The sequence below is a fragment of the Microtus oregoni genome, unplaced genomic scaffold (assembly GCF_018167655.1).
Source record: "Microtus oregoni isolate MIOR12 unplaced genomic scaffold, Mior012 000000F_ref0000247, whole genome shotgun sequence".
Classification (NCBI taxonomy): domain Eukaryota; kingdom Metazoa; phylum Chordata; class Mammalia; order Rodentia; family Cricetidae; genus Microtus; species Microtus oregoni.
In genome coordinates this window covers 55714194-55719252 of record NW_024543059.1, presented here as the reverse complement: position 1 = coordinate 55719252, position 5059 = coordinate 55714194, and positions in this window count along the sequence as shown.

Genomic DNA, 5059 nt, shown 5'->3' with positions numbered 1-5059 from the left:
CATTCTAACACAGCAGCTATGCTCTCCTAAAGGAAAATGGGCTTGAGCACTTGGTCTTCTGATGTGGGATGTCCTTCAGTATGTGTGTTGCTTTTATTGGTTAATGACTAAAGCTGTTTTGGCCAATGACTTAGCAGAATAAACCCAAGTGGGAAATCGAGAGAGAGAGAGAGAGAGAGACAGAGAGAGACAGAGAGAGAGACAGAGAGAGACAGAGAGAGAGAGACAGAGAGAGAGAGAATAGGCAGAGTGGAAGGAGACACCATGTAGCCACTGAAGGAGTAAGATGTCATACTGGTAAGACACAGCCTCGTGGCAATATACAGATTAATAGAAATTAGTTAATCTAAGAATTAAGAGCTAGCTAGGAATATGCCTGATCAATTGGTCAAACAGTGTTGTAATTAATATAGTTTCTATATGATTATTCAAGTCTGGGAGACTGGAAAACAAAAACAGAGTCTTTGGCTTGTTTGTGGCATATTAAATTGCTGTAATTATTGTCAAGATTCAGAAAAGATTCATTAACCAATTGACTTTTGTCTCATTTTACATGATACTATTTTGCTAGAAAGTGTATGCAAAATGAATTTGTTTAAATATATTATATGCTAAGCTTTTTTGGTTGTTTCTAATTAAGGGAAATTATCACTCTCTTGCTGAAGTTACCCATTGCTTGAGTCAGTATTGCTTAAGCAAAGGGAGTTCTCATAATGGTACTTGTCATGAATGAAACAAGGTAAGTTCTTGATAGAGTCATTAGGAACCAAATTCAAAAGCAAAGTTCAGAAGATGGAGCCTCCAAAAAGTAGGGCAAATGCCTGTAATTCACTCAATTCCCTCAGTGTTTTTAGTAGCTGTATTTATTGTATCTTGCCCCTTTGCAAGACAGAAACCACATAGAAAACTAAATAAAGGAAAATTGTCTTGTATAATCCACATTAATAGACACTTCTTTACTAAAAACACTTCAGATATATAGTCATGTACACAAAACTAATATTATGTGACCATAAATAATGTTCTAAAATAATGAATAGTCATGAGGACACTAGAGATAGCTATTACCACGGGAGAAGCCAGGTTTGGTAATAAGTACAACTTCCCAACGTCAAAACCCATTACTATGTGAGCATCTCTCAAATAATTCTGCCACCAGGGTATGTTTTCATGTTAAACAACAAATTCCACAGATAATTTGCTTTCTATCAGATTTTATATTTTTGTAATGGAAACTGAACCTACCACTATGAAAGCAAATATATTTAATCTGTAAAATATTTATACGCTAAATTCATGACAGTGTATATCTTTTAGCTGGATAGAAATGAATTCGAAAGAAAGTATTGCTGCTCAGAATTTCAGAACCTCAAATGGTGGGAAGGATGTCCAAATACTGGATTTTGAAGTCAAGTAGCTGCTTCGATTTTAAGAGCAGATTACACTAAAAAGCAACTATTTCCCTGGAGTTCACTAAGTATTTCTAAGCATAATATTGATGAGCTGGCTCTATATTTGATGTCTGCTTATCATTCAGCTAGCTTCCCAGGATGTCATAATTAAGGGGTTATACTAAGTCTCCAATCAAAGTCAGAGTCAATGTGAAATGTTCCTATAGAATGTTTGTTATTAGTTATGTCTGTATAGGCATTAATTTTCTGTTTGAAATCATTTAGCAAATTTTAATTAGTTAAATGTGTCTTCTCCAAGTTTCTCCAAGTAGGCTAACATTTGAATAGTGTTCTTCTGACCTCCATGCCTGGGAGCTGCATCTACATCACTCTTGTAGCTTCCTCTACCTCTTTCTGTGTCCTTTACCCACAAATTTATAATATCTTAACCATTATAATTGTTACAATGTATATGCATTATATATACACACATATACTGCACAGACACACACACACACACACACACACACACACACACATGCAAACATGCAACCTACAGATCCCATTCAGTATTGCTCATATGTACATGTGACCTAAGTTGGCCACTGGGGTTGGACAGCTTATGTAGAATCTTGTCTTAAGAAATAAATATTTTTTCCTTTCTCAGCAACCATAGACCTCCTTTCACTTTTCATCAGTAGGTAGATTCAACTGACATGCTAAAATTTATAGGAATCATTTATTTACACTATATTTTCTTTCAAAGTCCCCTTTCCTCCAGGAAAATTATTTTATATTTTATATTGAAAATAAGAAATGGTATCTTTCTTTCTAATTATAAGAATATCTATTAGAAAACAACCTTATGATGTTTTCACTGCACATCTGAATGCTAATTTTGAATAATTTCTTCTAAATGTGTAAAAATATGTTAAAATGGGTCATTAGAAACTCAAAGAAGATTCAAATCCCTGCTTAATATTATTTCAACAGTTAAGAATGCCCAATAAAAACAGTTTCTGCAATTTCTGTGCCTGAATTCAGGTCTATGCCATCTGGCTGTTGCTGGGCCACTGGATTGTTGTTGAGTTATTAAATAGAATGTATTCATTATTATTTCTTTTAATGCCTTCTCAACTGTAACTTTAATGCTTAAGTAAAACATGGGACATTGCACAATTTTCATTTTTATTTTCTTTAAAACTGTAAATGTGGACTTAGCCACTGTATCTTCAATGTCCCCAGCACATGATACTTTATAATAAAAATGAAACAGCCATGTGAGATTTGAAAATTGTCTCCACACATGTCCTCCATTTCCCAGTCTCCCATCTCAGAGAGCTCATAAATCTCAGGATATCTTGGTCATTTTGTTCTGATTTTTCTCTTAATAGTGTTCAGGACCACGAGGGGTGCACCCACACACTAAGACAATGGGGATGTTCTATTGGGATCTCACCAAGGCCAGCTGGCCTAGGTCTGAAAAAGCATGGGATAAATCCGGACTAGCTGAACATAGCGGACAATGAGGAATACTGAGAATTCAAGAACAATTGCAGTGGGTTTTGGATCCTACTGCACGTACTGGCTTTGTGGGAGCCTAGGCAGTTTGAATGCTCACCTTACGAGACCTGGATAGAGGTGGGCAGTCCTTGGGCTTCCCACAGGTCAGGGAACCCTGATTGCTCTTCGAGCAGATGAGGGAGGGGAATTTGATCGGGGGAGGGGGAGGGAAATGGGAAGCGGTTGTGGGGACGAGGCAGAAATCCTTAATAAATAAATAAATTTAAAAAAAATAGTGTTGTGGGCAGTCCTTGGGCTTCCCACAGGTCAGGGAACCCTGATTGCTCTTCGAGCAGATGAGGCGGGGGGGGACTTGATCGGGGGAGGGGGAGGGAAATGGGAAGCGGTTGTGGGGACGAGGCAGAAATCCTTAATAAATAAATAAATTAAAAAAAAAATAGTGTTGTTTCTGGTTTCAACATTTTCCTTGCTTGATAAGCACTAAAGTACTAGCAGTCCAGTTTATGAAAAAAATTATAAGACTCTAGTTTACTTCCTTATTGATTTTTTTCTCCATGATGAGCAAAAAAAAAAAAAAAGTTGCTCATACAAAGGTATCTTCCTTCTTCAAACTCTTGCATATGTACTTCCAAAATAAATATTTGGGGAAGAAGGAGATGTCCGTGATTGTAGTACTCTGTGAAAGTTTTATAATGGTGGAAATTGGAAAGCCTAGAGTCTCAAGGAAATTACCAAAGTAGAAGCAACTCTGCCTGAAGAAAAATGGCAAGTGATACCATCCTGAGAAAAGGTGATACCCAGACTACTCTTCAAATCTGGGAGACATTTCCCAGTGTATAATATAGAAAGCAAAGAATGAGAATTCCAAAATACCCAAAGTTATTCAAAAGGTGTTTCTAAATTCAGAGTGAATAAGTATTTTGAGAATGGGATTCTTGCTCTACATCAAACTGCCCATGAAGATCAAATGGCATTGGGCATAAAGATCAAATGCAGTATAAAGTGAAATAATGCTCATAATGAGTTGTTTTATATCTGAAGTCTTCAGGGCATCCTGCACATGGAAAACTAAGTTCAGCTAATTTATGTAAAAACAAAAATAAGGGGACAACTTCCTAATTATAACCCCAGTATCACAGACACTGAAAGCAACAATAAATAAATGGGACCTCCTGAAACTGAGAAGCTTCTGTAAAGCAAAGGACACAGTCAATAAGACAAAAAGGCAGCCTACTGAATGGGAAAAGATCTTCACCAACCCCACATCAGACAAAGGACTGATCTCCAAAATATATAAAGAACTCAAGAAATTAGACATTAAACTTCTAAATAACCCAATTAAAATGGGTACAGAACTAAACAGAGAATTCTCGACAGAAGAATCTCAATGTGTCTGAGAACCAGAATAGTCATTCCACAAAGCTATATGCCTCTGCTGTACCAATCCAGCACTGAAAGTCTAGAAGCTCTCGAGAGTCACTGATTGAGTTCTTGGAACGGAAGAGAAACTGATAACTTCTATCAGCAAATGATCATAGCAAAAGCAACCTACAGACTCAGTTCTAAAGGGGAAGCTAAAACACACATAGGCACGTTGCTTTCCCTTGTGCCTCCTGGTACTGGACAAACAGTTAGAAACTGCCTACATTAAAAGTGAATCTTCTCTCAGTAAACCCTCTCTGGAAATATCCTAAGGAGAATGTCCAGAGATACATCTCCCCGGCATCTCTAAAGCTAGTCAAGTTGAAAATCAAGTTCGATGATCATAATAGTATCCAGGGATCCTCTTATTTCAGCCAAACGCTAACTATACATATTAACTATCTACTACACTTCACCCTATAATATATAGGCTATAGAAAAGCTACAGAAAAAGTGATCATATAGCTCAAAGGAACCTACTAAAGACTGAGACCTGATAAGGAAGCAAAGGATCACAGCAGATTTCTGGATAGACTTGAGGACCCAACCACAAAGCTTTTCAGGTTGCTGAGATGCCAAAGCAAGGATCTACTTCAAGGTACAACTACAATACCACCAGGTTTGACCCTGTTGTGTATCCATGAGACCAAGAGCATGTCATTTTGGTTCCTGGGTCTCCAGCTTAAGAGGTGGTACATTTAATTTGATGTATACTGCAAGAT